Genomic DNA, 10,691 nt, shown 5'->3' on the forward strand with positions numbered 1-10,691 from the left:
AAGACATCCTTTCCCGAGCCCATTGCAAACGCGTAAGAAAGGGTTTTTTCTTGGTCTACGAGCCATCGATTACGAGGCACAGGTAATAATTGCCGTCGCTTGACAGTTTTGCCAATTGTCTGCGACGACTCAAAAGCCCAATTTCCTAAAGATTGGCGACGAGCTGCCTTAAAAATTTTGGCTAGTTGTCTTTTGTCGCGGGGTGTTATTGCTGATGTTCTTTCTATGTTATTGATGTTATTCGCAATGTTATTTTTAATATTCCCATTTTTTATACCCCGAACCCATTGAAATTGGGAAATCAGGGTATAATGGTTTTGTTAAACGTATGTAACAGGCAGAAGGAGGCGTGGCAGACCCTACAAAGTATATATATTCTTGATCAGGGCGACGAGCTGAGTCGATTTGGCCCTGTCCGTCTGTCTGTCCGTCCGTCCGTCCGTATGTATGAACGCGTCGATCTCAGAAGTTTATCGCTAAAAAACGATAACTAATTCCGATACTTTTTTATCGATAAAAAACCTTATCGAAGATCACTTAAAAAATTATATCTATACCTACATCTTTCAAGCTAGAGTCTCCAAATTTCAAATGTATATAAAGATGTATTTTATACAATTTCGGTTTTTGTTAAAATTTACCCCCCACCCCTAAATCCACCCCCTCACCCTCAGCTTTGTAAAAGTCGTATATCAAATACTAGAGACTTGTGCTTCGGCATACACATACATTTTAACATTATGATTACGTCCTGAAAGTTTCATTACGATCGTACGTCTTGAAATTAAATTATTCAACAAATAAGTTTTCATTATATTGCCAACACTGCGCAACCCAAGCGCACTTCCTTGTATATGTGAGTGTGTGTGTGCGTGTGTTTGTTTGTATGCGTGTGTGTGTGTGTTTGCTAATTATTATTGAAATATCAGTTGCTTGTAGGGTTCAGGGGATCTCGTAGTCTCGACTAGAGCTTTCTTTCTTGTTTTTTTTTTTTTTTTTTAATTCGTATTACCCTATGCACAGACTTTGGAAAATTTAATTGCTTGCTTATCTCCGTAAGCATCTTTCCAGGTTTAAAATGATCTCTAATCAATACTCTGATTTCGTTACAAATTTTACCACGCACCATCGTTGCTAAACTTTCACTGATCTGCAGCAATTCTAAAAATTTTTTGCATGCTGTATTGTGACATTTTTTGCAGATCACATTAGTTGCTTTTGTTTTTCTTTTCATGAGATTAAGGTAAGCTTACACAGCGTTCGAATTAATAGTAGTTAAGTTTTTCTTATCTCTTAAGTAAACCGTTTGAAACAATTACTCATATTTATGTTGTTCTTCGAAAAAGAGCAAAGCTTGTTTTTTCATCGTGAAGAGAATCAAATTCTCTTTAAGACGAAATGCATCGGTACGTGTTATCTTTAGTAGTATTGATAATATAGTGTGTTAAACGTTGCACACTGCAAAAAAAACCAGTAAGAAGACTCTAGTCGAGACTGCTCGACTAGAAGATACCCTTATAATTCTGCACTTCTTTTATGCGCGCATACATACATACACATGCATCCACCCTCACGCGCCCGCGCTCTGCTAACTGCGCAGTAAGCAGCGACTACGCTTGGGCTGCGCTGCAGTGGGCAATAGGGTAAGAATTTACTTGGTGAATAACTTTTTTTGTAAACACACGATCTTAATGAAATTTTCAGGGCGTAATTATATGGTCAAAATGTGTGTACATTCCAAAGCACAAGTCTCTAGTACTTGAAATACGTTTTTTACAAATTGGGGGCAAAGGGGGCGTGGTATCCAAAATCTGTTGATTACAAAATGTTTGTATTCATCATATGTATATACACAGTAAATCTGAAGTCTCCACGTCTAATAGTACTCCGATGAGGCTCAAAAAACAAAATCAATTTTTCGATTATTCTCGATAAAAAGTTATCGGATGAGTTATCGAAAAAATAAAGCAAACTCGTACTGCGTATGGTATACACGAGTATGCACACAGCTCTCTAGGTCTTATATCTTCTGAGATCTCGGCGTTCACACCGACGGACGGACGGACAGGGCTATATCAACTCAGCTCGTCGTGCTGATCAAGAATATATATACTTTGTTGGGTCTGCGATGATTCCTTCTGCCTGTTACATACTTTTACACAAAAACATTATACCCTGATTTCCCAATTTCAATGGGCTCAGGGTATAAAAAAAAACAAGTATGAAAGCTCTAGTCGAGACTGCTCGACTACGAGATCCCCTGAACCCTACAAGCAACTGATATTTCAATAATATAATTAGCACACCCAGACGCACTCATACAAATAAATACACGCACACACACTCACACTCTCATCACACACACGTTTGCGTTTTCGTGGAGTACGGTCGATGTCATCGCGATCCACCGTGGACAATAGCTTGATCTTTGTTTTTCCCTGTGAAAGTGGAAAGAACTGTAGACAACGTGGTTGCTGTGGGCGCGACGCACCCAGCGACGGCAAAACAAAAACAATAAAAAACTTACTTCGCGGCGGTTTCGCGGAGTACCCCAGTGGTACAATCCGGTGGTGCAAGGGAGGGGGGCAATAGCGTCACTGGAAATTGCAGCGGACAATCAGCTGCTCACTAACTTTGGTGAGTTGCTAAGTCTCAGCAAGGACAGCTACCCAGCTGCTGGTGTGAGGTAGCAGGTACTAAAAGTAGTGCATACTTTCGGGCTCTCGCTGTAGTTAGGTTGAGTTTAAGTTACTGTGGTCTCTAAACTCAAATTATATTAGTAGGCAGTGCCCACTACAGGCTTCACGCCGTGGTAGTCGGAGCAATATGGAGGCCATGATGGAGGAGGAGCTGCAAGCTTTCGCGCGCCGTTCCTCGTTGCAGCGATCGCCGCAGCAACAGCCGCAGCCGTCGACTTGTAACCAGTCTCCAGTAGCTGAGTGCCAGGCGCCCAAGTCTTTAAAAGAAGCGTTAACTCAAATAGGAGTTACGCTAGAGGGTTTATCTGCCCTATTTGGGGGGCAGCGGCATATAAATGCACTAATGAGAGAGGAGCTGGCTAGGCTGGTCAGTCTCCACAAGACGGCCGAAGCGTTCTGCAACCGACCGGTCAAAGACTGCGAGGTGCAGACCACGCTGGTCAAAGAAGTAGCTCAGAAGGCTAAAACAGCGAGCGTTAGTGCTACAGCAGGTAGTAATACGCCCAAGCGGTCGAGGGAAGTTGCCACTGAGCAGAGGAAAACTCCCTCGAAAAAACCGAGGCACAATAAAAGCGCAGCAAATCCAATAGAGCCAATGGTTCTACGGGCTGCAGCCGTTAAAACCAACCAGGTAGGTCGACAGACGAATTCGAACAGCTGGACGGTTGTTAAGGGACGCAAGCCGCTGCAAAAACGTTCCAGAAGCGACGCCATCGCGGTTTCAGGTGTAGATGGTTGCAGCTATGCGGACATGCTTCGCGTGGTCAAGAGCGACCCAAATTTAAAGCATCTGAGTGGCGACGTCCAAGGTATTAGGAAGACCGCTAAGGGGGACCTTTTGTTGCAACTGAGTAAGAAGCCGGAGCATAGCGCTGAGGCTCTGCACGAAGCTGTAGGCAAAGCCTTGGGTGACCGAGAGGTAGTTAAAACACTTACCGAATCGGCTCAAATTGAGATTCGCGACCTAGATGAGTTAGCAAGTAAAGAGGAGATCTTGGATGCAATCAGGGTAGAGTTGAAGGATAGCTCACTCCCCATTGAGCTTTTGGTGGACAGCAAAGAGCTACGGTTGCTCTTCCAATTGGGAAAGCTAAAACTCTGCTCGAGCTGTCCAAAATTAGAATAGGATGGGTAGTATGCCGTATTCGAGCCGTGGAACAGCCTAAACGCTGTTTCAAGTGCCTCGATTACGGTCATATGGCAGCAAACTGTCGCAGCGACTGTGACCTAAAGGGCGCCTGTTTCAGGTGTGGAGAGATGGGTCACAGTGCAAAAGCATGCACTAAGCCACCAAAATGTAGCCTCTGCATCCGGAAAGGTGAAAAGCAGACGGACCATTCAGCAGGCAGCTTCAAGTGCCCATCTTACCGTGAAGCTGCTCGTAAAATGAAATGTTAAGGTTCTTGCAGCTTAACCTAAATCATTGTATTGCTGCCCAAGACCTTCTTGAGCAGACCGTTAGGGAAAAATGTATAGACGTAGCTTTTCTCAGTGAGCCCCACCACTGTATAACCAGCTGCCCTAGGACATGGTCAACTGACGTTAATGTCAAAGCTGCGTTGTGGGTATGCGGCAACTCAACGTTAAGTCATTCAATGGGTTCGTACGCGGCCGATATGGCAACTTATGGCTTTACAGTTGCTATCTGGCCCCCAGCATGCAGCTCAGTGAATTCACGACGGTGCTCGACGAGCTTGCCGAGGATGCTAGGGGTCGGAAGGCCATTATAGCTGGAGATTTTAACTCCTGGGCGTTAGAATGGGGTAGCCTCACAACAAATGCCAGAGGTCGTATCCTACTGGAGATCTTCGCAACACTAGATGTTGCACTGCTCAACACTGGGCACGAGTACACCTTCAGTCGGGCGGGATACGGATCTGTCATCGACATTACTTTTGTCACTTCATCCCTCTTTCGGGGAGCAACATGGAGCCATTGCGATAGCTATACGGGCAGCGATCATACGGCACTTCTATTCACAATAGGTGAGCCACCTGCCAGGGCGTCACCCTTGTGGAGGGAGTCGTATCGGCTAGATACTTTTGATCCCGCGGTCTTTTCTGAGGCCATTCAGTCTCTGGGCACAATTGGTAATGCTGAGGCCAGTGCATGCCAAATGGTAGCCCAAATACAGAGTGCCTGCAATAGCAGTATGCTACGCCGCAAGCAGTTCACGCGACAACAAGAGCCTACGTATTGGTGGCATGCACAAATAGGTCACATTCGTCGCAAATGCATCCAGGCGAGAAGAAGCTACCAGCGGGCTCGCGGTAGGTCTACATTTTTAGAAAAACAATTAGCTTACCAGGCAGCTAGAAGACAGTTGAAGAGGGCCATTCGGGCAAGCAAAAGAGAATGTTTTTTAGAGTTGTGCGACTCAGCCGAATATGACCCTTGGGCAGGGCATATAAGATAGTAGTTAAAAGACTATACGCAGGTAGACAGGTGCAGCCTACGGATCGTCTGGAGCTTAAATCGATTGTGGAAACGCTCTTTCCAGAAAGTTTAAGCTCCATTCACGCCCCTCGGTCCGAGTCTGCTGATCAGGGCTCAATGAGCACTGAAATTGTTTTAGTCACAGAGGAAGAAATTATATTAACTCTCCGGGGTCTTAGAACCAACACTGCTCCAGGGCCGGACGGGATCCCAAATCGTGCGCTAAAGCTAGCCCTCGCCTTGCACCCTAATACGTTCGCTGAATTATTCAACGAATGTTTAATACATTCTCTCTCGAGAATTATGCTTAACACGCGGGGACCTAAACAGCAACGACGTCTTCTTCTAATGAGCGTCATTAGGTCCGTCATCCTCTATGCTGCGCCCATATGGGCAAGAGCGATGGCAACGCCGAGCTACAGCCGGGGCATTTGCGCGGTCTACAGACTGAGCGCAATCAGAGTCAGCTGCGCTTTCAGGACTATCTCCGATGACGCGGCGCTCGTCATAGCTGGTATGGTACCACTGGAGTACTTGGTCGCCGAAGCCGTGGAGCGGAATTCGCGCGCGCCTGTGCGACCCAACGCTATCAGGGCGAACAGCATTGCACGATGGCAAAGAAAGTGGAATAGCTCAGCTAAAGGGCGGTGGACGCACAAGCTCATCCCGGAGCTTGAACCATGGGTCAACCGCAAGCACGGCGAGGTAAACTACTACCTTACGCAGATCCTCTCGGGACATGGATGCTTTCGGAGCTATTTGAAGCGCTTTGGCCACGAGGAATCTGACGAGTGCCCCTGGTGCGAGCGAGGGCGCGTGGAAGACGCCAACCACATTCTTTTCGAATGTGGACGGTTCCTGGAGGAGAGGCGTCGTCTGGAAGAGGCAGTGGGCCGCTCCATCAGAGCGGACAACATTGTCAACACCATGCTGGAATCGGAGGAAGCTTGGGAACTAACAAGCACCTTCGCGGCCACAGTGATGATGGAGCTCCGCAGAGTCGAGCGAATGAGAAGTCGAGCTGTCCCAGGCTAAGGTAGCGCACAGTGCTTGCGAAGCAATGCTTTACGGCCGTCCCGCAAGCATCGCGCACTATCCTAGCCACCACGCAACTTGCACCTGTATAATTAATTATAATTATAAAATCTGTTAATAAACGAATATAAAAAAAAAAACAAAAAAAAAAACACACGCATGCAAACAAACACACGCACGCACACACACACACAAGCAAACACACGCACACATACACACTCACATATACAGGCGATTGCGCTTGGGTTGCGCTGCAGTGTTGGCAATATTAGGAGAACTTATTTGTTGAATAATTTAATTTCTAGACGTACGATCGTAATGAAACTTTCAGACGTATTCATACTGTTTAAATGTATGTGTATACCGAAGCACAAATCTCTAGTATTTGAAATACGCCTTTTACAAATATGAGGGTGTGGAGTGGATATAAAGGAGGGAGGTAAATTTTAACAAAAACCGAAATTGTATAAAATGCATCTTAATATACATTTTAAATTTGGAGACTCTCGCTTGAAAGAAGTAAGAGATATAATCTTTTAAGTGATCTTCGATAAGGTTTTTTATCGATAAAAAAGTATCGGAATGAGTTATCGTTTTTTAGTGATAAACTCGATATGCGCGTGATATATACGGACATTTTAAAAAAAAGTTGAAGTCTCTAGCTCTTATATCTTCTGAAATCGACGCGTTCGTACATACGGACGGACGGACGGACGGACGGACGGACGGATAGACAGACGGACAGGGCCAAATCGACTCAGCTTGTCGCCCTGATCAAGAATATATATACTTTGTGGGGTCTGCCACGCCTCCTTCTGCCAACAACACTTATAGCATCATGACTGGCAAGCGAGGAAAGAATCGGTCTATGGACGAGTCATCATCGGAGCGTGTCGAAGCTCTGTTGGCCGTAAACTTTAGAGGATTTAAGTGTGTCAACAAAGGCACTTCTAACGAATAGAGGTAGTGATAGCCAGCCTAAACCAATGATTGGCTCAGTGTCACACTCTAGGAATCTACCGAATATAAAGTTGCCATGGTTTAGCGGAGAAGATTCAGAATATACGAATTTCATCGGACATTTTGAGCGTTTAGTTGACAACGAGCCAGGGCTAACAAATATAGAGAAGTTTAATCACCTGTTGTCATGTTTGGACAAGGAAGCATTAGGTACTGTCAAGGCATATCAGGTAACAGATGCTAATTACCCAAAGGCGTTAGCTGCTTAAAAAAATGTGTACGACAATCAGTGTCTCATATTTTTTAACGGCATTTCGAAAGTATTTGATCTCCCACACATGTCTGAATCATCAGCATCATCTTTGCGCATGCTGATTAACTCAGAACGTGCCATTTACGAGTTTCTATTATCGCTAGGATCTAATAAGCAGATTTCGAATGCCATGCTCATCCATTTATTGATGATGAAAGCGGAAGCTGGCACGCGCTCTAGGTGGGAAGAGAATCTTGACTACAATAAACTTCCATTGTGGCAAGATTGTGAAGCTGCCTTAAACACACGGTATCAGCATTTAAGTGCTGAAGAATCATCTGGTCCAAGTCGTAAGGTATTTCAGGATAATAATAATAAGGAACAGAATTGGGAAAACTTCACTGGCTGTCCCTTTGCCAAGTCAGCCACAGGGTCCTAAATGCGTATTTTGTAAAAAGAATGATCAATCCATTCACACGTGCTCGTCATTCGCAGCAATACCCTGTCAGAAACGGTTTGCGTTCACAAAGAGCTATCCGCTGTATATAAATTGTTTGCGAACAGGAAACTCAGTGGCTGCTTGCAAATCAGCTCACTGTCATGTGTGCTCTAAGCCGCACCATACCATACTGCATAGATACAGCTCTGAGGCGGCTCAAATTAGCTCAACAGTTGTATCAGCAGTCCCTCGTCTCACTTCGTCACATATTTCATCTGTAAATCACGCACGGATAGCCTCTGATCAAGTTCTTTTGGCAACTGCAGTTGTGAAGATAAAAGATCAATCTGGATCTTATCACTTAGCTAGAGCGTTATTAGATTCCGGCTCGCAAGTATATTTCAAACCTGAGGAACTTGCGAAACAGTTGAAGTTAAAAAGGCAAAGATCTGGGATTCAGCTGTTGGGCATTGCTAATTGTCAGTCATCTGTTCGGCACAGCGTTCAAACTTCGATAGCGTCCCGAACGGACGATAGAGAAATCCGAACAGACTTTGGTGTGTTACGTTCCATATCGTCGTACCAACCAGAGAAGCTTACTGAAGAGATCAAGGTACCTGAGAACGTACAATTAGCTGATCCTCAATTCCACAAGCCCCAATGTATAGATCTGCTGCTCGGTGCTGATATCTTTTTTGATATATTAAGAGATGGCAGAATAAAGGGACCTGATAACAGCCCAACATTGCAATTGACTGCCTTTGGTTGGATTGTATCTTGTCGCTGCCGAACATTGAATGCAGCTACTAGTTCGTCGACTTTCATTAATGTCGTAAACAACGACATAGAGATAGATACAATAGTTCACAAATTCTGGGAGTTGGAAGAAAAGCCAAAATCAATCAATTCGAATTTGTATACCCCAGAGCAACAACTGTGCAAGAAGTTATTTGTAGAGACTATTTGCCAAACTACCTCGAGTCGGTTCAGAGTGTCGTTGCCATTCAATTCAAGCCCACATTGTCTTGGTACGTCTTATGGCACAGCCAATCGACGTTTTCTGGTCTTGGAAAGAAGAATGAGCAAGCAAGCAGACATTCTGACAATGTACATTGACTTTATGAAAGAGTACTTGGCCTTGGGACACATGAGCCAAACTGATAATCGAATTCCGAGAGAGTCGCATTATTTCATCCCATATCAATGCGTGCTAAGGCCGCACAGCGCATCCACTAAACTTCGAGTAGTGTTTGATGCCTCTAGCAAGTCCTCATCTCAATTGTCGCTGAATGATCTACTCATGGTGGGTCCGACTATCCAGCCGCAGTTATGGGAGACTTTGCTAAGATTTCGACTTCGTCCTTGGGCTGCTACAGCAGACATCGCTAAAATGTACCGTCAAATTGAACTTGACGAGTCCCACCGCAATTTTCAACTTATTGTGTGGAGGGAAACTCCCACTGATCCGTTACAAATTTTTCGTTTAAATACAGTAAGGTATGGGGCAGCGACTGCTCCATTCATAGCAATTCGATGTTTAAAACATCTAAGCGACTTGCATGCTTCCACTCATCCAGCTGCTGCAAAATCGTTAGCCCAAGATTTCTATGTTGATGACTCGTTGACAGGAGCAGATGGCGTTGAAGAATTGTGCTTGTTGCATCGAAGCTTGATAGCAGTTTTTCAAACGATTGGGTTTCCTCTCACAAAATGGTCGTCCAATTGTACACAACTCGCAGCACAACCAACTAGAAGCGATATAGTCATTGGTCATCAAGAGGACACAAAAACATTGGGATTAATTTGGAATCCGATGAATGACAGTTTTAGATATTCCATGAGCTATACAGTAGTACGACCCCTTAGGTTTGTTAAGTCCTATCGTAGCTCGTGTGAACGTCCTTTTACAAGAAATGTAGTTGCATAAACTTGGGTGAGATGACCAATTACCAGTCCAAATGAGGCAAGAATTTGAGGCAGAACTAACTGTTTCTCAAACTTAAGCTCGTTGCATATACCTCGTTACGTTGGCACACTCAAATCAAAAGGGTGCCAAATCCATGGATTTCCTGATGCCTCAACGAGAGCTTACGGTTGTTGTTTATACGTAAGAATGCAAACAGATGAGGGTATCATTACCTGGCTGCTAGTCGCCTTTGAAAACAAAATCTGTTCAACGGTTGGAGTTGTGTGCTGCAGAATTGTTAGCTACCTTAAGGGATGCGGTAAAGAAAATACTTGATTGTCCTATCAATTAAGTCACATTTTGGTCAGAGTCAGAGGTTGTGCTTCATTGGCTGCGAATGCATTCATCTAGCTTGAACACATTCGTTGCTAGTCGCTTGGCAACCAACCCAGCAGATATTGTATCTCGGGGATGTTCAGTTGAGCAGCTTAAAACATCATTGTGGTTTTGCGGACCAGGATTTCTAAAGCTTTCTGACACGTTGTGGCCAGCCAACCCACAAATCACCTTATCAAAAGAGTTAGAGCTGCTAGAGAAGCGTAGAACTGCAACTTACTATGATCGCGGTCGATGAGGTGACAAACCCCATCGCACAACTAATTGAATTAACTTCTTCATTCTCTAAGTTAATCCGGATAGTTGCATATATGTTCCGTTTTTTTAATGGAAAACAAGAGAGTCATTCTTCACTGATTCCTTCAGCTTCTGAATTAAGTTTCGCATTCCTTGCAGTCATATCTGTAATTCAACACATTGAGTTCAGCGAAGAAATTAAGAAAATAAAGAAATCAATCGTATTGCAACCGTCATTGCAAAAACTGACGCCTTTTTTGCACCCACATCCACATGACAGGCGTGTGCTGTGGTTACTACCAGTCGGAGGTCATCTATTGAAGCCACCAC

General features: G+C 44.5%; 2 protein-coding genes and 1 long non-coding RNA gene across 3 annotated transcripts in view; 1 reads left to right on the plus strand and 2 right to left on the minus strand.

The window, feature by feature from the left end:
• The window catches only part of LOC149092484 (uncharacterized), a 147,006-nt gene that overhangs the window by 97,780 nt on the left and 38,535 nt on the right, over positions 1-10,691 (minus strand). The gene's annotated exons all lie outside the window — the stretch shown is intronic.
• Positions 1-10,691, plus strand: part of LOC108658186 (MICOS complex subunit Mic10-like) — a 184,225-nt gene that overhangs the window by 52,407 nt on the left and 121,127 nt on the right. The window lies entirely within an intron of this gene.
• LOC149092487 (uncharacterized) overlaps positions 1-10,691 on the minus strand; it is a 70,546-nt gene that overhangs the window by 24,438 nt on the left and 35,417 nt on the right. The window lies entirely within an intron of this gene.

This window comes from Drosophila navojoa, chromosome 2 (genome assembly GCF_054131105.1).
Source record: "Drosophila navojoa isolate 15081-1374.11 chromosome 2, UAZ_NAV_1.0, whole genome shotgun sequence".
In the NCBI taxonomy this organism is placed as follows: domain Eukaryota; kingdom Metazoa; phylum Arthropoda; class Insecta; order Diptera; family Drosophilidae; genus Drosophila; species Drosophila navojoa.